Source organism: Cibotium barometz, chromosome 52 (assembly GCF_041138505.1).
Source record: "Cibotium barometz isolate CiBa-2024 chromosome 52, ASM4113850v1, whole genome shotgun sequence".
Classification (NCBI taxonomy): Eukaryota; Viridiplantae; Streptophyta; class Polypodiopsida; order Cyatheales; family Cibotiaceae; genus Cibotium; species Cibotium barometz.
This window is the reverse complement of record NC_141097.1, coordinates 4061064-4084349: the sequence shown is the minus strand read 5'-3', so window position 1 is coordinate 4084349 and position 23286 is coordinate 4061064.

The window sequence follows — 23286 nt, the reverse complement described above, 5'->3', positions numbered from 1 at the left end:
AATCATGTGTAAAAATACATTGTTTGTCATCCAATGCATTAAAGTTGCTCCAGGAGGACTGGGAAAGCTATGCAAGAACAGTGCGAATTTAGGCTCTGCAGCAGCAGAGCGGCGGTGCGGGCTAAAAATTTGTGCTGTTCTGGCACTTCTCCCCTAGCCAGTGATGATCATTTTTGATGCATTTATAATGAAGTTAAGTACACTAATTATGAGAAACTATAGTTTACAAGATAAAAACACCTTTAATCATGTGTAAAAATACATTGTTTGTCATCCAATGCATCAAATTCCTCCAGGAGGACTGGGGAAGCTATGCCAGAAGAGTGCAAATTTAGGCTCTGCAGCGGCGGTGTAGGCTCAAAATTCGCACTATTCTAGCACTTCTCCCCTAGCCACTCAAAACCATTATTGATGCATTTATAATGAAGTTGAGTACACTAATTGTGAGAAACAGTAGTTTACAAGATAAAAACAACTTTAATCATGTGTAAAAATACATTGTTTGTCATCCAATGCATCAAAATTGCTCCTGGGAGGACTGGGGAAGCTATGCCAGAATAGTGCGAATTTAGGCTCTCCAACAGCGGTGTAGGCTCAACATTCGCACTGTTTTGGCACTTCTCCCCTAGCCACTCACGATCATTTCCGATCATTTATAATAATGAAGTTGAGTATACTAATTGTAAGAACTTGTAGTTTACAAGATAAAAACACCTTTAATCATGTGTAAAAATACATTGTTTGTCATCCAATGCATCAGATTGCTCTAGGAGGAATGGGAAAGCTTTGCCTGAACAGTGCGAATTTAGGCTACAGCAACGCGGCGGTGCATGCTCAAAATTTGCATTGTTCTGGCACTTCTCCCCTAGTAGCCACTCAGGATTATTTCTGATGCATTTATAATAATGAAGTTGAGTACACTAATTGTCACAAACAATAGTTTACAAGATAAAAACACCTTTAATCATGTGTAAAAATATATTGTTTGTTATCGAATGTATCTGAATTACTCCTGGAGGATTGGGGAAGCTATGCCAGAACAGTGCAAATTTAGGCTCTACGACAGCGATGCAGGCTCAAAATTTGCACTGTTCTGGCACTTCTTCCCTAGCCACTCAAGATCATTTCTGGCACTTCTCCCCTAGCCACTCAGGATCATTTCTGATGGATTTATAATGAACTTGAGTACAATAATTGTGAGAAACTCTAGTTTACATGGTAAAAACACCTTTAATCATGTGTAAAAATACATTGTTTGTCATCCAATGCATTAGAATTGCTCTTGGAGGACTGGGAAAGCTATGCCATGACAATGCAAATTCGGGCTCTGGAGCGACGGTGCAGGCTCAAAATTCGCACTGTTCTGGCACTTCCCCTCTAGCCACTCCAGGATCATTTCTGATGCATTTAATGAAGTTGAGTACACTAATTATGAGAAGCAGTAGTTTATAAGATAAAAACACCTTTGATCATGTGTAAAAATACATTGTTTGTCATCTAATGCATCAGAATTGCTCCTGGAGGATTGGGGAAGCTATGCCAGAACAGTGCGAATTTAGGCTCTGCTTCGACGGTGCAGGCTCAAAATTTGCATTCTCTAGCACTTCTCCCCCTATAGCCACTCAGGATCATTTCTGATGCATAATGAAGTTGAGTACACTAATTGAGAAACATTAGTTTACAAGATAAAAACACCTTTAATCATGTGTAAAAATACATTGTTTGTCATCCAATGCATCAAAATTGCTCCTGGAGGACAGGGGAAGCTATGCCAGAAGAGTGCAAATTCAGGCTCTACAACGGGGAGGACTGGGGAAGCTATGCCAAAACAGTGCAAATTTAGGCTCTGTAGTGGCGGTGCAGGCTCACAATTTCCACTGTTCTGGCACTTCTCCCCTAGTCACTCAGGATCATTTTTGATGGATTTATAATGAAGTTGAGTACACTAATTATGAGAACCTGTAGTTTACAAGATAAAAACACCTTTAATCATGTGTAAAAATACATTGTTTGTCATCTAACGCATCAGAATGCATCAGAATTGTTTTTCATCCAATGCATCAGAATTGCTCGTGGAGGATAGAGAAAGCTATGCCAGAACAGTGCAAATTTAGGCTCTGCAGCAGCAGGCGGTGCAGGCTCGAACTTTGCACTATTCTAGCACTTCTCTCAGCACTTCTCTCCTAGCTACTCCGGATCATTTTTGATGATGCATTTATAATGAAGTTGAGGACACTAATTGTGAGAAACAGTATTTTACAAGATAAAAACACCTTTAATCATGTGTAAAAATACATTGTTTGTCATCCAATGCATTAAAGTTGCTCCAGGAGGACTGGGAAAGCTATGCAAGAACAGTGCGAATTTAGGCTCTACAGCAGCAGAGCGGCGGTGCGGGCTAAAAATTTGTGCTGTTCTGGCACTTCTCCCCTAGCCAGTGATGATCATTTTTGATGCATTTATAATGAAGTTAAGTACACTAATTATGAGAAACTATAGTTTACAAGATAAAAGCACCTTTAATCATGTGTAAAAATACATTGTTTGTCATCCAATGCATCAAATTCCTCCAGGAGGACTGGGGAAGCTATGCCAGAAGAGTGCAAATTTAGGCTCTGCAGCGGCGGTGTAGGCTCAAAATTCGCACTATTCTAGCACTTCTCCCCTAGCCACTCAAAACCATTATTGATGCATTTATAATGAAGTTGAGTACACTAATTGTGAGAAACAGTAGTTTACAAGATAAAAACAACTTTAATCATGTGTAAAAATACATTGTTTGTCATCCAATGCATCAAAATTGCTCCTGGGAGGACTGGGGAAGCTATGCCAGAATAGTGCGAATTTAGGCTCTCCAACAGCGGTGTAGGCTCAACATTCGCACTGTTTTGGCACTTCTCCCCTAGCCACTCACGATCATTTCCGATCATTTATAATAATGAAGTTGAGTACACTAATTGTAAGAACTTGTAGTTTACAAGATAAAAACACCTTTAATCATGTGTAAAAATACATTGTTTATCATCCAATGCATCAGATTGCTCTAGGAGGAATGGGAAAGCTTTGCCTGAACAGTGCGAATTTAGGCTGCAGCAACGCGGCGGTGCATGCTCAAAATTTGCATTGTTCTGGCACTTCTCCCCTAGTAGCCACTCAGGATTATTTCTGATGCATTTATAATAATGAAGTTGAGTACACTAATTGTTAGAAACAATAGTTTACAAGATAAAAACACCTTTAATCATGTGTAAAAATATATTGTTTGTTATCGAATGTATCTGAATTACTCCTGGAGGATTGGGGAAGCTATGCCAGAACAGTGCAAATTTAGGCTCTACGACAGCGGTGTAGGCTCAAAATTTGCACTGTTCTGGCACTTCTTTCCCTAGCCACTCAAGATCATTTCTGGCACTTCTCCCCTAGCCACTCAGGATCATTTTTTATGGATTTATAATGAACTTGAGTACAATAATTGTGAGAAACTCTAGTTTACATGGTAAAAACACCTTTAATCATGTGTAAAAATACATTGTTTGTCATCCAATGCATTAGAATTGCTCTTGGAGGAGTGGGAAAGCTATGCCATGACAATGCAAATTCGGGCTCTGGAGCGACGGTGCAGGCTCAAAATTCGCACTGTTTTTGCACTTCCCCTCTAGCCACTCCAGGATCATTTCTGATGCATTTAATGAAGTTGAGTACACTAATTATGAGAAGCAGTAGTTTATAAGATAAAAACACCTTTAATCATGTGTAAAAATACATTGTTTGTCATCTAATGCATCAGAATTGCTCCTGGAGGATTGGGGAAGCTATGCCAGAACAGTGCGAATTTAGGCTCTGCTTCGACGGTGCAGGCTCAAAATTTGCATTCTCTAGCACTTCTCCCCCTATAGCCACTCAGGATCATTTCTGATGCATAATGAAGTTGAGTACACTAATTGAGAAACATTAGTTTACAAGATAAAAACACCTTTAATCATGTGTAAAAATACATTGTTTGTCATCCAATGCATCAAAATTGCTCCTGGAGGACAGGGGAAGCTATGCCAGAAGAGTGCAAATTCAGGCTCTACAACGGGGAGGACTGGGGAAGCTATGCCAAAACAGTGCAAATTTAGGCTCTGTAGTGGCGGTGCAGGCTCACAATTTCCACTGTTCTGGCACTTCTCCCCTAGTCACTCAGGATCATTTTTGATGGATTTATAATGAAGTTGAGTACACTAATTATGAGAACCTGTAGTTTACAAGATAAAAACACCTTTAATCATGTGTAAAAATACATTGTTTGTCATCTAACGCATCAGAATGCATCAGAATTGTTTTTCATCCAATGCATCAGAATTGCTCGTGGAGGATAGAGAAAGCTATGCCAGAACAGTGCAAATTTAGGCTCTGCAGCAGCAGGCGGTGCAGGCTCGAACTTTGCACTATTCTAGCACTTCTCTCAGCACTTCTCTCCTAGCTACTCCGGATCATTTTTGATGATGCATTTATAATGAAGTTGAGGACACTAATTGTGAGAAACAGTATTTTACAAGATAAAAACACCTTTAATCATGTGTAAAAATACATTGTTTGTCATCCAATGCATTAAAGTTGCTCCAGGAGGACTGGGAAAGCTATGCAAGAACAGTGCGAATTTAGGCTCTGCAGCAGCAGAGCGGCGGTGCGGGCTAAAAATTTGTGCTGTTCTGGCACTTCTCCCCTAGCCAGTGATGATCATTTTTGATGCATTTATAATGAAGTTAAGTACACTAATTATGAGAAACTATAGTTTACAAGATAAAAACACCTTTAATCATGTGTAAAAATACATTGTTTGTCATCCAATGCATCAAATTCCTCCAGGAGGACTGGGGAAGCTATGCCAGAAGAGTGCAAATTTAGGCTCTGCAGCGGCGGTGTAGGCTCAAAATTCGCACTATTCTAGCACTTCTCCCCTAGCCACTCAAAACCATTATTGATGCATTTATAATGAAGTTGAGTACACTAATTGTGAGAAACAGTAGTTTACAAGATAAAAACAACTTTAATCATGTGTAAAAATACATTGTTTGTCATCCAATGCATCAAAATTGCTCCTGGGAGGACTGGGGAAGCTATGCCAGAATAGTGCGAATTTAGGCTCTCCAACAGCGGTGTAGGCTCAACATTCGCACTGTTTTGGCACTTCTCCCCTAGCCACTCACGATCATTTCCGATCATTTATAAAAATGAAGTTGAGTACACTAATTGTAAGAACTTGTAGTTTACAAGATAAAAACACCTTTAATCATGTGTAAAAATACATTGTTTGTCATCCAATGCATCAGATTGCTCTAGGAGGAATGGGAAAGCTTTGCCTGAACAGTGCGAATTTAGGCTGCAGCAACGCGGCGGTGCATGCTCAAAATTTGCATTGTTCTGGCACTTCTCCCCTAGTAGCCACTCAGGATTATTTCTGATGCATTTATAATAATGAAGTTGAGTACACTAATTGTCAGAAACAATAGTTTACAAGATAAAAACACCTTTAATCATGTGTAAAAATACATTGTTTGTTATCGAATGTATCTGAATTACTCCTGGAGGATTGGGGAAGCTATGCTAGAACAGTGCAAATTTAGGCTCTACGACAGCGGTGCAGGCTCAAAATTTGCACTGTTCTGGCACTTCTTCCCTAGCCACTCAAGATCATTTCTGGCACTTCTCCCCTAGCCACTCAGGATCATTTCTAATGGATTTATAATGAACTTGAGTACAATAATTGTGAGAAACTCTAGTTTACATGGTAAAAACACCTTTAATCATGTGTAAAAATACATTGTTTGTCATCCAATGCATTAGAATTGCTCTTGGAGGACTGGGAAAGCTATGCCATGACAATGCAAATTCGGGCTCTGGAGCGACGGTGCAGGCTCAAAATTCGCACTGTTCTGGCACTTCCCCTCTAGCCACTCCAGGATCATTTCTGATGCATTTAATGAAGTTGAGTACACTAATTATGAGAAGCAGTAGTTTATAAGATAAAAACACCTTTAATCATGTGTAAAAATACATTGTTTGTCATCTAATGCATCAGAATTGCTCCTGGAGGATTGGGGAAGCTATGCCAGAACAGTGCGAATTTAGGCTCTGCTTCGACGGTGCAGGCTCAAAATTTGCATTCTCTAGCACTTCTCCCCCTATAGCCACTCAGGATCATTTCTGATGCATAATGAAGTTGAGTACACTAATTGAGAAACATTAGTTTACAAGATAAAAACACCTTTAATCATGTGTAAAAATACATTGTTTGTCATCCAATGCATCAAAATTGCTCCTGGAGGACAGGGGAAGCTATGCCAGAAGAGTGCAAATTCAGGCTCTACAACGGGGAGGACTGGGGAAGCTATGCCAAAACAGTGCAAATTTAGGCTCTGTAGTGGCGGTGCAGGCTCACAATTTCCACTGTTCTAGCACTTCTCCCCTAGTCACTCAGGATCATTTTTGATGGATTTATAATGAAGTTGAGTACACTAATTATGAGAACCTGTAGTTTACAAGATAAAAACACCTTTAATCATGTGTAAAAATACATTGTTTGTCATCTAACGCATCAGAATGCATCAGAATTGTTTTTCATCCAATGCATCAGAATTGCTCCTGGAGGATAGAGGAAGCTATGCCAGAACAATGCAAATTTAGGCTCTGCAGAAGCAGCAGGCGGTGCATGCTCGAAATTTGCACTATTCTAGCACTTCTCTCAGCACTTCTCTCCTAGCTACTCCGGATCATTTTTGATGATGCATTTATAATGAAGTTGAGGACACTAATTGTGAGAAACAGTATTTTACAAGATAAAAACACCTTTAATCATGTGTAAAAATACATTGTTTGTCATCCAATGCATTAAAGTTGCTCCAGGAGGACTGGGAAAGCTATGCAAGAACAGTGCGAATTTAGGCTCTAGAGCAGCAGAGCGGCGGTGCGGGCTAAAAATTTGTGCTGTTCTGGCACTTCTCCCCTAGCCAGTGATGATCATTTTTGATGCATTTATAATGAAGTTAAGTACACTAATTATGAGAAACTATAGTTTACAAGATAAAAACACCTTTAATCATGTGTAAAAATACATTGTTTGTCATCCAATGCATCAAATTCCTCCAGGAGGACTGGGGAAGCTATGCCAGAAGAGTGCAAATTTAGGCTCTGCAGCGGCGGTGTAGGCTCAAAATTCGCACTATTCTAGCACTTCTCCCCTAGCCACTCAAAACCATTATTGATGCATTTATAATGAAGTTGAGTACACTAATTGTGAGAAACAGTAGTTTACAAGATAAAAACAACTTTAATCATGTGTAAAAATACATTGTTTGTCATCCAATGCATCAAAATTGCTCCTGGGAGGACTGGGGAAGCTATGCCAGAATAGTGCGAATTTAGGCTCTCCAACAGCGGTGTAGGCTCAACATTCGCACTGTTTTGGCACTTCTCCCCTAGCCACTGACGATCATTTCCGATCATTTATAATAATGAAGTTGAGTACACTAATTGTAAGAACTTGTAGTTTACAAGATAAAAACACCTTTAATCATGTGTAAAAATACATTGTTTGTCATCCAATGCATCAGATTGCTCTAGGAGGAATGGGAAAGCTTTGCCTGAACAGTGCGAATTTAGGCTGCAGCAACGCGGCGGTGCATGCTCAAAATTCGCATTGTTCTGGCACTTCTCCCCTAGTAGCCACTCAGGATTATTTCTGATGCATTTATAATAATGAAGTTGAGTACACTAATTGTCAGAAACAATAGTTTACAAGATAAAAACACCTTTAATCATGTGTAAAAATATATTGTTTGTTATCGAATGTATCTGAATTACTCCTGGAGGATTGGGGAAGCTATGCCAGAACAGTGCAAATTTAGGCTCTACGACAGCGGTGCAGGCTCAAAATTTGCACTGTTCTGGCACTTCTTCCCTAGCCACTCAAGATCATTTCTGGCACTTCTCCCCTAGCCACTCAGGATCATTTCTGATGGATTTATAATGAACTTGAGTACAATAATTGTGAGAAACTCTAGTTTACATGGTAAAAACACCTTTAATCATGTGTAAAAATACATTGTTTGTCATCCAATGCATTAGAATTGCTCTTGGAGGACTGGGAAAGCTATGCCATGACAATGCAAATTCGGGCTCTGGAGCGACGGTGCAGGCTCAAAATTCGCACTGTTCTGGCACTTCCCCTCTAGCCACTCCAGGATCATTTCTGATGCATTTAATGAAGTTGAGTACACTAATTATGAGAAGCAGTAGTTTATAAGATAAAAACACCTTTAATCATGTGTAAAAATACATTGTTTGTCATCTAATGCATCAGAATTGCTCCTGGAGGATTGGGGAAGCTATGCCAGAACAGTGCAAATTTAGGCTCTGCTTCGACGGTGCAGGCTCAAAATTTGCATTCTCTAGCACTTCTCCCCCTATAGCCACTCAGGATCATTTCTGATGCATAATGAAGTTGAGTACACTAATTGAGAAACATTAGTTTACAAGATAAAAACACCTTTAATCATGTGTAAAAATACATTGTTTGTCATCCAATGCATCAAAATTGCTCCTGGAGGACAGGGGAAGCTATGCCAGAAGAGTGCAAATTCAGGCTCTACAACGGGGAGGACTGGGGAAGCTATGCCAAAACAGTGCAAATTTAGGCTCTATAGTGGCGGTGCAGGCTCACAATTTCCACTGTTCTGGCACTTCTCCCCTAGTCACTCAGGATCATTTTTGATGGATTTATAATGAAGTTGAGTACACTAATTATGAGAACCTGTAGTTTACAAGATAAAAACACCTTTAATCATGTGTAAAAATACATTGTTTGTCATCTAACGCATCAAAATTGTTTTTCATCCAATGCATCAGAATTGCTCCTGGAGGATAGAGGAAGCTATGCCAGAACAGTGCAAATTTAGGCTCTGCAGCAGCAGGCGGTGCAGGCTCGAAATTTGCACTATTCTAGCACTTCTCTCAGCACTTCTCTCCTAGCTACTCCGAATCATTTTTGATGATGCATTTATAATGAAGTTGAGGACACTAATTGTGAGAAACAGTATTTTACAAGATAAAAACACCTTTAATCATGTGTAAAAATACATTGTTTGTCATCCAATGCATTAAAGTTGCTCCAGGAGGACTGGGAAAGCTATGCAAGAACAGTGCGAATTTAGGCTGCGCAGCAGCAGAGCGGCGGTGCGGGCTAAAAATTTGTGCTGTTCTGGCACTTCTCCCCTAGCCAGTGATGATCAGTTTTGATGCATTTATAATGAAGTTAAGTACACTAATTATGAGAAACTATAGTTTACAAGATAAAAACACCTTTAATCATGTGTAAAAATACATTGTTTGTCATCCAATGCATCAAATTCCTCCAGGAGGACTGGGAAAGCTATGCCAGAAGAGTGCAAATTTAGGCTCTGCAGGCGGCGGTGTAGGCTCAAAATTCGCACTATTCTAGCACTTCTCCCCTAGCCACTCAAAACCATTATTGATGCATTTATAATGAAGTTGAGTACACTAATTGTGAGAAACAGTAGTTTACAAGATAAAAACAACTTTAATCATGTGTAAAAATACATTGTTTGTCATCCAATGCATCAAAATTGCTCCTGGGAGGACTGGGGAAGCTATGCCAGAATAGTGCGAATTTAGGCTCTCCAACAGCGGTGTAGGCTCAACATTCGCACTGTTTTGGCACTTCTCCCCTAGCCACTCACGATCATTTCCGATCATTTATAATAATGAAGTTGAGTACACTAATTGTAAGAACTTGTAGTTTACAAGATAAAAACACCTTTAATCATGTGTAAAAATACATTGTTTGTCATCCAATGCATCAGATTGCTCTAGGAGGAATGGGAAAGCTTTGCCTGAACAGTGCGAATTTAGGCTGCAGCAACGCGGCGGTGCATGCTCAAAATTTGCATTGTTCTGGCACTTCTCCCCTAGTAGCCACTCAGGATTATTTCTGATGCATTTATAATAATGAAGTTGAGTACACTAATTGTCAGAAACAATAGTTTACAAGATAAAAACACCTTTAATCATGTGTAAAAATATATTGTTTGTTATCGAATGTATCTGAATTACTCCTGGAGGATTGGGGAAGCTATGCCAGAACAGTGCAAATTTAGGCTCTACGACAGCGGTGCAGGCTCAAAATTTGCACTGTTCTGGCACTTCTTCCCTAGCCACTCAAGATCATTTCTGGCACTTCTCCCCTAGCCACTCAGGATCATTTCTGATGGATTTATAATGAACTTGAGTACAATAATTGTGAGAAACTCTAGTTTACATGGTAAAAACACCTTTAATCATGTGTAAAAATACATTGTTTGTCATCCAATACATTAGAATTGCTCTTGGAGGACTGGGAAAGCTATGCCATGACAATGCAAATTCGGGCTCTGGAGCGACGGTGCAGGCTCAAAATTCGCACTGTTCTGGCACTTCCCCTCTAGCCACTCCAGGATCATTTCTGATGCATTTAATGAAGTTGAGTACACTAATTATGAGAAGCAGTAGTTTATAAGATAAAAACACCTTTAATCATGTGTAAAAATACATTGTTTGTCATCTAATGCATCAGAATTGCTCCTGGAGGATTGGGGAAGCTATGCTAGAACAGTGCGAATTTAGGCTCTGCTTCGACGGTGCAGGCTCAAAATTTGCATTCTCTAGCACTTCTCCCCCTATCAGGGATTTCATTCACGTGATCACGTTAACCGCGAAGTGGTAATAACACTAGTTAATAACACTCTCACACACTTGTTAATATCATAGATATTCACACAACCGGGAGAAACTTGCTATCCCGGTTTTCCCGGCGGGCTACTAGCTTGGCCCGGCGGGCCACTGTTTAGCCCGGCGGGTTACTTATCCAGCCCGGCGGGCCCCGGGGACTTTTTTTTTGCGCCAAAAACTTGGCTGTTTTGGAGGGACCTATATAAAGGGTTTCCCCTCACTTCCAAATGTGCTTTACCAAAGCACTTGGGTGGCTCACCTCAGGCTAAAAGACACAAGAGGTGAGTATAAATATTTTGGATTTTTGTTTGAAGCTTGTTAATAATATTTTGTATTTTATAAGATTTTGATTGTAAATGGTTTATCGTATTTGTTACGTGGACTAGAAATGTCTCCTCTTGGGTGGTCTACTCGAGTGCCAATTGGTCTGGGTAGGAGCTTCCCTAGAGGAGGGTATAGGTGGTGAGATGTTCGGGACATCATCTCTATCTAGGGATGGATTGCCTCAAATGCATCTCACCAAACGTTTGGTTTCTTTAGGTCGACTAGCAATACCTCCTCTTGGGTGGTCTACTCGAGTGCCATTTGGTCTGGGTAGAAGCTTCTCTAGAGGAGGATATAGGTGGTGAGATGTTCGGGACATCATCTCTATTTAGGGATGGATTGTCTCAAATGCATCTCACCAAATGTTTGGTTTCTTTAGGTCGACTAGCAATACCTCCTCTTGGGTGGTCTACTCGAGTGCCATTTGGTCTGGGTAGGAGCTTCTCTAGAGGAGGATATAGGTGGTGAGATGTTCGGGACATCATCTCTATTTAGGGATGGATTGCCTCAAATGCATCTCACCAAACGTTCGGTTGCATTGGCAAGAAGTGGGTTTTAGACTTTATAATTGCATATTTTAGTTTTACTCAGGCTGTTTTGGATCTCAAATCTTGCATGATTGTTGTTTAGGGGTTACAATGGTTGCTTCTAATTGCGGCACATCAACCCAACGAAGCAACAGACCATTAGAAACTAGTGGAGTTTCCTTGCAACGAGATATGACAGCACAAACTTTGAATGTTGCGTCTCAAAGTGGCAAGAGGAGGAGCGGAGGAAAATCACCGGGACCTGAATGGCAATTTGCTTCCAATCTTTCTAGATTTGTCGAATGGAAGTGTAATTTTTGTGGCTTGGTAAAATCTGGGGGTGCTCCCAAAATAAGGGAGCATTTGCTTGGCACTAGCACAAAAAATCCCGGAGGTAAATGCAAGGGTGCAGGAGCTGATGATGCTGCAAAGCGCCTTAGAGATTTGATAAGTAAACAAGCATCACAAAACAAGAGGCCCAATCTCTGTGCAAGAAATCACCAATCGCCGAATTTGGCAGCATCAAGTGGAGGGATCTCCAACCAAGGAGTGACTCCAACACATACTACTTGCCAAAATGACACCCAAGGTCCAGATGTCTCAATACCGATGGATGCATCTCCTGAGTTTCAGGTGGGTATGTCTCGTACCAAACAAACTAATCTAGTTGACAGCTTTCGTGCCACTGCTTTAGAGGATGCTCAACTTGCTTTAGCGAAAGCGATCTTCTTTACTGGTTCTTCATTGTCTATGGTCACGAAAGATTCATGGAAGATGGCTTGGAAGAAGATTGGAGAATATGGACCTGGGTTTTGTCCACCAACTTATCACCACATGCGAAATCAATTACTTGACAAGTGCTATGACAACACACGGGAAAGCGTTCAAAGACTCATAATTGACACCACAAATCAGTCTGGATGCACAATTGTCAGTGATGGTTGGTCGAATGCCCAAAGACGTCCATTGATAAATGTAATGTTGGTATGTCCTCGTGGGGAATGCTTTATCAAAGCTGTTGATAGCTCCGGGGAAATTAAATCTGGTCAATTTATCGCCGATATCATTGGTGATGCTATCGACCAAGTTGGGTCTGAAAATGTGCTTCAAGTGATTATGGATAATGCAGCTAATTGTCGAGCAGCAGGTCGTATGTTGGAATCTCGATTTTCCAATATCTATACATTTGGTTGTAACACTCATAGCCTTAACTTGGTGTTACAAGATTGGTACAAAAATGCTGATACAGAGTGGTTCAAGGAGATTATCGATAGTGCAAGTAAGATTGTCAAATTTGTGCTCAAACGGCAACGTGTTTTAGATATGTATCATCAACGCATGGAAACTATGCTAAAGTTGCCTTGTGAAACCAGATTTTGCACTAATTTTTATATGCTTCAATCTCTCCTAAGAAATAGGAATGCAGTCATGGAAACCTTTGTGTGTGCTGGCTTCTCTGAGTGGGAGGCTGACCAGTCCGAAAAGGTTAAAGAAAAGGTGAGGTACATGCGATCTTTGATATCGGATCGTAGTTTATGGGAGGAAGCAGCAGATTGTTATCATGTTATGATGCCAGTTATGCTTGCTTTGCGCCAGTTGGATTCTAGATTGCCAAATATCGGGAAGGTTTGGATGGCGTGGTGGTCCATTCAAGAAAGCCTCGCAAACCCAGAGGAGCCCACTAAAACTGTTGTCAAGCATTGGAGTCCTCCATTCACCAGAGCAAGGAGAAATATCTTGGCCAAGTATGTAAGCGCTCGGTGGGTAGGAGCACATAGTCCATTGCATAGTGTTGCATATTGTCTTGACCCAGAATACTGGCATATGGACGTGAATGCCCTAGATGAGGAGGTAATTGATGATTTCTATGATGTTGTGGAGCGATTTTATGAAGGTCCAGATGAGCAAGCAACAGCGGTAATTGAGCTAACCAAGTATAAATTGAAAGAAGGTAGATTTGCCTTGGAGTTTGTGCAAAAGCTTGCTAAGGAACAGCCTGCTTGGAAATGGTGGATGTTGAATGGGGGAAGTGTTCCAACTTTGCGACGCTTAGCTGTGAGAGTGCTTGTGCAATGTGCTTCAAATTCTAGTTCTGAACGTAATTGGAGCAGTTACAAGTATGTGCATTCTATTAGCAGAAATCGTTTATTGAGTGATAGAGCTGAGAAGTTGGTGTATATGTATTGTAATGATAAATTGGTGAAGTCAATTGAGTCAGATGATTACAATGAAGAGATGCCTAAGTGGACATATGACATTACTCAGGATGAGTATGATGCAGAAGAGAATGGAGATGTAGAGCCTAATGTCCCACATACGAGCGATAACTTGTGCTTTATTGAAGAGATAGAAGAAAACTTGCAACCCGATTTTGGTGTTAGTAAAGCCACCCGCAGACGCTCCTCACGTTTGATGTAATCATGTTAGTTTTGACACACTCCAATGTAATCCGTCTTGCAACAACTGGATATCAAACATGTTGGTGAACATTTTAGAGAGAATGGTTTTTAGTCATGTCATGTTAAACTTAGAATACGAAATCATGTTAGTTTTGACACACTCCAATGTAATCCGTCTTGCAACAACTGGATATCAAACATGTTGGTGATCAATTTAGAGAGAATGGTTTTTAGTCATGTCATGTTAAACTTAGAATACGAAATCATGTTAGTTTTGACACACTCCAATGTAATCCGTCTTGCAACAACTGGATATCAAACATGTTGGTGATCAATTTAGAGAGTATGGTTTTTAGTCATGTCATGTTAAACTTAGAATACGAAATCATGTTAGTTTTGAGACACTCCAAAGTAATCCGTCTTGCAACAACTGGATATCAAACATGTTAGTGTCAATTTAGAGAGTATGGTTTTTAGTCATGTCATGTTAAACTTAGAATACGAAATCATGTTAGTTTTGACACACTCCAAAGTAATCTGTGTGCATGTGTTTGTGTGTGTGCGAGAGAGAGAGAGAGAGAGAGAGAGATAGAGAGAGAGCATTGGAAATCTTTTGAACAAAGTTGCCAAATCTTGTTAAATTCCAGGGTTGCATTTAAGAGAGAGATAAGTTTAAATGCGGCTCTAACTCGTCCATGTGTCGTGCATTGGTCAACCGATCATAGTCGGCACCCAATTTAAAACATATATACAAATTTTTGTGAAATTCTTTGCCGCACAAAGCACACGTAGTACTGTTGACCATGTGTTGCAAAAGACAGGTCAAGTGGTACATGTGCCCACATGGGACAGTGTAGTGGCCAGACCATGAGTGAAAGAAACTATAACAAATAGGGCATGGTCCGCCACTTTCGTGCCCATGTAGAGGTGGTTGCTCCAAACTATTCGGGTGTTCAAATGCCGTCATAGGAGAGTTTGCATGGCCTTGCTCCTCCATTTGCGTTATGCGTCTCTTCAAGAGCTTGTTCTCTCTTAGTATATCTCTAGCGCTTGAACTTTCAGGTGCTTGCCCGCGCTCTGGTGCTGCTTCCGTCTGTTGAGGGCCTTGGGTGCCTCTAATTTGGTTGATTTGAGTTTGAAGCTCATCAACCGTGTGATGAACTTCCATTGAGGCTCCAAGAATGGCCAGTTGCAACTCATCTCGAGGCATAGTGATTGACTCACTCCGAATGTCTTCCACATGTAGATGAGGAGGTCGAGAGCTAAAGTCTACAACTGAATTCTGCACAAATTGTGCATATAGCATTTTAGCAAACCAGAGGGGACAGTCACCGTGATGCATGGGTTGGGCCATGACATCCACAAAAATGCGCTCCGCATGCTCGATAATTAAAGCAACACTACATTGTGTTAGCTTCAAGCGCCCTTTTTTTATGGCATCATTGGAGACGTCAGGCCAGATGCTCTTGACCATCTCTTTGGACACATTCTTATTTACTTGGGCATACTGTAATCCATGGGCCGGTGCCCATTTGGAGGTGCGTTCGGCAATACGTGCCGCATCATTCACAATGCCAGTGCCCGAGATTTGCTTTAAGCGTTCAAATGCCTTCTTTGCGGCTTCATTATTATCAGCCATCTGAGAAAAAGTATGTATACACTTTAAGTTTATAGAATCAATGTTAATTTAGGAATAGCTTTAAAGTTATTTTCAGATGTTAGGTATAAGTTTATAAAATCAATGTTTATTTACTGCAAACTTGTTATTTTCAAATACTCAGAGAGAGAGAGAGAGAGAGAGAGAGAGAGAGAGAGAGAGAGAGAGAGAGAGAGAGTTGGGATCAAAATAATATTTAACAATTGGGACCAAAATAGTGTCAGTCGATTAAAGGCAGGTCATGGAATAGATAGCCATTGACCAAAACATATCATTTACAAGAGGCTTTATAATAAGTGTGGTGTCATCTCAGATAGTGGACGTAAGCATGCAGCAGGTGACACTTCCAAATTCTTCAATTGCTCCTCAAAATCTGCCATGGTCTTCCTATCTTCCTTTGATGGTGTCATATAGGCAGCCGTCCATTCCTTAATCAAATTTGTGTGGATGGCAGTTTTACCCACCCACGGCACTTTGGTCATTTCTGCAAACTCAACACAAAATAATGTAAACTTTTCAATCACCCAAGCCAAGCAGAAGACATCTGATGCCTTGCTCCATGGACAAGGGGACCTTACATCTGCGAGCTCAGGGGCTCTCCAGGGGCGTTGATCGTGCTCTGCTTTGTTGGAGATATTTGTGGGTTTGAACTCAATCCCATCCCTCAATGCAAGACCCCAGTCAATGATGCCTACCCGTGGCACCCCTTCTTTGGTGAAATCTATCATTATATTCCAGGGGTGGCAATCATTGTGGATGATCCCTTCAGCATGTGCAAAGGCCATGGTATTCACAAGGGCACAGATAAGCTTGGGAGCATGAAAAATCAAAGACTTGTATCGCTCCATTTCATGAGGAGCCACTTGTTTTTTCTTGTATCTGTTGCCTTTGCCTGCAGAGCAAGCATGGAACTGAGGGTCCCCTTAGGAGGCGGAACACACTCCATTATATCTCCAAGACTTCCCCCATTAAAGAGGGGGAAGAGCAGTATCCATGGCTCCTTCCTTGTGTGCCCAATGGCGCGCACTATGCCCCTGTGGGTTAGGTCGATTGAAGCCTCCTGAGCAAAAGACTTCAATTGAGCCCTTCGGCTACCAAGGAATTGCTTTGCACAATAAGAAATGCCTTCTGGAAACCAGGAGACACCTTGAATATGGCATTTATGTACAACACCGTACGATCCAGAGCCCATCTTCTTTTCTGTGATTATGGCCTCTGCAGGCAACCCAATTGTCATGCTGCAGTTAGTATTATGCTTTGTGCGCTGCAAGTGGGTGCCTTTAGAGACCTCACGTGCACCAGATGATAAATCTTCTTGTTCATCAGCAGGCCGGTCCAGCTCTTTGCGAGCTCTCTTGCTCAGGATAGCTTGGGTGTCTATGGCCTTTGCACGCTTGGACCTCTCTTTCTCTACCTTCCATTTTGTGTGGAAGTGCTCCAGCTTGGATTCATTTGTTTCCGCTGGTCTATCGTCACCTAGGTCAACAGCGCATCTAGGCATGTTGCCCACAATGCTAGTAACAAAATGCTTGATGGCTGCTCCATCAGCACCCACATGGATATTTTTCACTGCGCGGACAACCTCACCTAATATTTGCTCAAATCGATTCCTATCAGACACAATACCCTCGATGTGATTAGGTGACAAGCAACTAATGAGGGTAACGAGTTTGATACGAATTGATTTCTTGATTTCAGGAGTAAGTGCAAGCTTCGCCATCAATCTGCACAATATAATTGACAAATAGTTGCAACATTTATAACCACAAAAAATGCTATTTGTAAGCTAACTAAGAGATTTCTACATCCAACACACTTATGACTCATGTCATGCAAACTAAATAATCACATTCATCGTCAAAAACAAACACAAAACACAAGTTTACGACTTAACTTGACGTCAGCAGACCTAGTCAGTATACCGACCATCTGCAGATATCGCATTAAGATGAAAACTATGGCACAAGTTAAATGCTTTGACACATCGTCAGCAGACCTAGTCAGTATACCGACCATCTGCAGATGACTATCAAACCAAATAACAAAAACAAACTTCACCACATAGCTTGGTGTCAGCAGACCTAGTCAGTAAACCGACCATCTGCAAATACCGTACTAAGTAGCAAAGCATCACACATGTCAAATGCTACGAGCGCACATCAGCAGACCTAGCCAGTAAACCGGCCATCTGCAGCGGGCTCTCAAAGCATTTAACAAAAACAAAGCCGCATTGTAACTTGGTAACTGCAAACCTAGTCAGTAAACCGACCATTTGCAGATACCGTGCCACAACGAAAACTTCTACATAAGTTAAATATTAAGAGTGCACATCAGCAGACCTAGCCAATCACTCGGCCATCTGCAGCGGGCCTCTTAACATTTAACGACACATGCACATGCATCACAAACAACGTTAAACTTAAGCGTATGCAAAAAATTAAATGACACCAACACTTTCAACTTAAAAATTACCTCAAATTGATCACACTAGCACCACTGACACCAAGTACAAGGAAGATTCTGTGAACAGTGACCCCCTGGACCACCCTTTTATACTACAATATAGCCCGCCGGGTCGGGAGCCGGGCCCGGCGGGCTTCTGCGCGCCCGGCGGGCCCGGCGGGCCAGACTTGTAGCCCGGCGGGCCAATTGTGGGTTACCAGGTCATCCCACCCTCTAGGATTTGAGAACTGTGAATTTTGTGAACATTGAGATTTGTGAACAATAGCTGTGATCACAAAAAAAAAGGCTATGATCACGTGAATATGAAATCCCTGCCCCCTATAGCCACTCAGGATCATTTCTGATGCATAATGAAGTTGAGTACACTAATTGAGAAACATTAGTTTACAAGATAAAAACACCTTTAATCATGTGTAAAAATACATTGTTTGTCATCCAATGCATCAAAATTGCTCCTGGAGGACAGGGGAAGCTATGCCAGAAGAGTGCAAATTCAGGCTCTACAACGGGGAGGACTGGGGAAGCTATGCCAAAACAGTGCAAATTTAGGCTCTGTAGTGGCGGTGCAGGCTCACAATTTCCACTGTTCTGGCACTTCTCCCCTAGTCACTCAGGATCATTTTTGATGGATTTATAATGAAGTTGAGTACACTAATTATGAGAACCTGTAGTTTACAAGATAAAAACACCTTTAATCATGTGTAAAAATACATTGTTTGTCATCTAACGCATCAGAATGCATCAGAATTGTTTTTCATCCAATGCATCAGAATTGCTCCTGGAGGATAGAGGAAGCTATGCCAGAACAGTGCAAATTTAGGCTCTGCAGCAGCAGGCGGTGCAGGCTCGAAATTTGCACTATTCTAGCACTTCTCTCAGCACTTCTCTCCTAGCTACTCCGGATCATTTTTGATGATGCATTTATAATGAAGTTGAGGACACTAATTGTGAGAAACAGTATTTTACAAGATAAAAACACCTTTAATCATGTGTAAAAATACATTGTTTGTCATCCAATGCATTAAAGTTGCTCCAGGAGGACTGGAAAAGCTATGCAAGAACAGTGCGAATTTAGGCTCTGCAGCAGCAGAGCGGCGGTGCGGGCTAAAAATTTGTGCTGTTCTGGCACTTCTCCCCTAGCCAGTGATGATCATTTTTGATGCATTTATAATGAAGTTAGGTACACTAATTATGAGAAACTATAGTTTACAAGATAAAAACACCTTTAATCATGTGTAAAAATACATTGTTTGTCATCCAATGCATCAAATTCCTCCAGGAGGACTGGGGAAGCTATGCCAGAAGAGTGCAAATTTAGGCTCTGCAGCGGCGGTGTAGGCTCAAAATTCGCACTATTCTAGCACTTCTCCCCTAGCCACTCAAAACCATTATTGATGCATTTATAATGAAGTTGAGTACACTAATTGTGAGAAACAGTAGTTTACAAGATAAAAACAACTTTAATCATGTGTAAAAATACATTGTTTGTCATCCAATACATCAAAATTGCTCCTGGGAGGACTGGGGAAGCTATGCCAGAATAGTGCGAATTTAGGCTCTCCAACAGCGGTGTAGGCTCAACATTCGCACTGTTTTGGCACTTCTCCCCTAGCCACTGACGATCATTTCCGATCATTTATAATAATGAAGTTGAGTACACTAATTGTAAGAACTTGTAGTTTACAAGATAAAAACACCTTTAATCATGTGTAAAAATACATTGTTTGTCATCCAATGCATCAGATTGCTCTAGGAGGAATGGGAAAGCTTTGCCTGAACAGTGCGAATTTAGGCTGCAGCAACGCGGCGGTGCATGCTCAAAATTTGCATTGTTCTGGCACTTCTCCCCTAGTAGCCACTCAGGATTATTTCTGATGCATTTATAATAATGAAGTTGAGTACACTAATTGTCAGAAACAATAGTTTACAAGATAAAAACACCTTTAATCATGTGTAAAAATATATTGTTTGTTATCGAATGTATCTGAACTACTCCTGGAGGATTGGGGAAGCTATGCGAGAACAGTGCAAATTTAGGCTCTACGACAGTGGTGCAGGCTCAAAATTTGCACTGTTCTGGCACTTCTTCCCTAGCCACTCAAGATCATTTCTGGCACTTCTCCCCTAGCCACTCAGGATCATTTCTGATGGATTTATAATGAACTTGAGTACAATAATTGTGAGAAACTCTAGTTTACATGGTAAAAACACCTTTAATCATGTGTAAAAATACATTGTTTGTCATCCAATGCATTAGAATTGCTCTTGGAGGACTGGGAAAGCTATGCCATGACAATGCAAATTCGGGCTCTGGAGCGACGTTGCAGGCTCAAAATTTGCACTGTTCTGGCACTTCCCCTCTAGCCACTCCAGGATCATTTCTGATGCATTTAATGAAGTTGAGTACACTAATTATGAGAAGCAGTAGTTTATAAGATAAAAACACCTTTAATCATGTGTAAAAATACATTGTTTGTCATCTAATGCATCAGAATTGCTCCTGGAGGATTGGGGAAGCTATGCCAGAACAGTGCGAATTTAGGCTCTGCTTCGACGGTGCAGGCTCAAAATTTGCATTCTCTAGCACTTCTCCCCCTATAGCCACTGAGGATCATTTCTGATGCATAATGAAGTTGAGTACACTAATTGAGAAACATTAGTTTACAAGATAAAAACAACTTAAATCATGTCTAAAAATACATTGTTTGTCATCCAATGCATCAAAATTGCTCCTGGAGGACAGGGGAAGCTATGCCAGAAGAGTGCAAATTCAGGCTCTACAACGGGGAGGACTGGGGAAGCTATGCCAAATCAGTGCAAATTTAGGCTCTGTAGTGGCGGTGCAGGCTCACAATTTCCACTTTTCTGGCACTTCTCCCCTAGTCACTCAGGATCATTTTTGATGGATTTATAATGAAGTTGAGTACACTAATTATGAGAACCTGTAGTTTACAAGATAAAAACACCTTTAATCATGTGTAAAAATACATTGTTTATCATCTAACGCATCAGAATGCATCAGAATTGTTTTTCATCCAATGCATCAGAATTGCTCCTGGAGGATAGAGGAAGCTATGCCAGAACAGTGCAAATTTAGGCTCTGCAGCAGCAGGCGGTGCAGGCTCGAAATTTGCACTATTCTAGCACTTCTCTCAGCACTTCTCTCCTAGCTACTCCGGATCATTTTTGATGATGCATTTATAATGAAGTTGAGGACACTAATTGTGAGAAACAGTATTTTACAAGATAAAAACACCTTTAATCATGTGTAAAAATACATTGTTTGTCATCCAATGCATTAAAGTTGCTCCAAGAGGACTGGGAAAGCTATGCAAGAACAGTGTGAATTTAGGCTCTGTAGCAGCGGCGGTGCGGGCTCAAAATTTGTGCTGTTCTGACACTTCTCCCCTAGCCAGTGAGGATCATTTTTAATGCATTTATAATGAATTTAGTACACTAATTGTGAGAAACTATAGTTTACAACATAAAAACACCTTTAATCATGTGTAAAAATACATTGTTTGTCATCCAATGCATCAAATTGCTCCAGGAGGATTGGGGAAGCTATGCCAGAAGAGTGCAAATTTAGGCTCTGCGGCGGCGGTGTAGGCTCAAAATTCGCACTATTCTAGCACTTCTCCCCTAGCCACTCAAAACCATTATTGATGCATTCATAATGAAGTTGAGTACACTAATTGTGAGAAACAGTAGTTTACAAGATAAAAACAACTTTAATCATGTGTAAAAATACATTGTTTGTCATCCAATGCATCAAAATTGCTCCTGGAGGACTGGGGAAGCTATGCCAGAATAGTGCCAATTTAGGCTCTCCAACGGCGGTGTAGGCTCAAAATTCACACTGTTCTGGCACTTCTACCCTAGCCACTTAGGATCATTTCTGATGCACATTAGAATTGCTCTTGGAGGACTGGGAAAGCTATGCCATGACAATGCAAATTCAGGCTCTGGAGCGACGGTGCAGGCTCAAAATTCGCGATGTTTTGGCACTTCCCCTCTAGCCACTCCAGGATCATTTCTGATGCATTTAATGAAGTTGAGTACACTAATTATGAGAAGCAGTAGTTTATAAGATAAAAACACCTTTAATCATGTGTAAAAATACATTGTTTGTCATCTAATGCATCAGAATTGCTCCTGGAGGATTGGGGAAGCTATGCCAGAACAGTGCGAATTTAGGCTCTGCTTCGGCGGTGCAGGCTCAAAATTTGCATTCTCTAGCACTTCTCCCCCTATAGCCACTCAGGATCATTTCTGATGCATAATGAAGTTGAGTACACTAATTGAGAAACATTAGTTTACAAGATAAAAACACCTTTAATCATGTGTAAAAATACATTGTTTGTCATCAAATGCATCAAAATTGCTCCTGGAGGACAGGGGAAGCTATGCCAGAAGAGTGCAAATTCAGGCTCTACAACGGCGGTGTAGGCTCAACATTCACACTGTTCTGGCACTTCTCCCCTAGCCACTCACGATCATTTCTGATGCATTGTAATGAAGTTGAGTACACTTATTGAGAAACAGTAATTTACGAGATAAAAGCACCTTTAATCATTTGTAAAATTACTCCCCCTCTAGCCACTCCAGGATCATTTCTGATGCATTTAATGAAGTTGAGTACACTAATTATGAGAAGCAGTAGTTTATAAGATAAAAACACCTTTAATCATGTGTAAAAATACATTGTTTATCATCTAATGCATCAGAATTGCTCCTGGAGGATTGGGGAAGCTATGCCAGAACAGTGCGAATTTAGGCTCTGCTTCGGCGGTGCAGGCTCAAAATTTGCATTCTCTAGCACTTCTCCCCCTATAGCCACTCAGGATCATTTCTGATGCATAATGAAGTTGACTACACTAATTGAGAAACTTTAGTTTACAAGATAAAAACACCTTTAATCATGTGTAAAAATACATTGTTTGTCATCAAATGCATCAAAATTGCTCCTGGAGGACAGGGGAAGCTATGCCAGAAGAGTGCAAATTCAGGCTCTACAACGGGGAGGACTGGGGAAGCTATGCCAAAACAGTGCAAATTTAGGCTCTGTAGTGGCGGTGCAGGCTCACAATTTCCACTGTTCTGGCACTTCTCCCCTAGTCACTCAGGATCATTTCTGATGGATTTATAA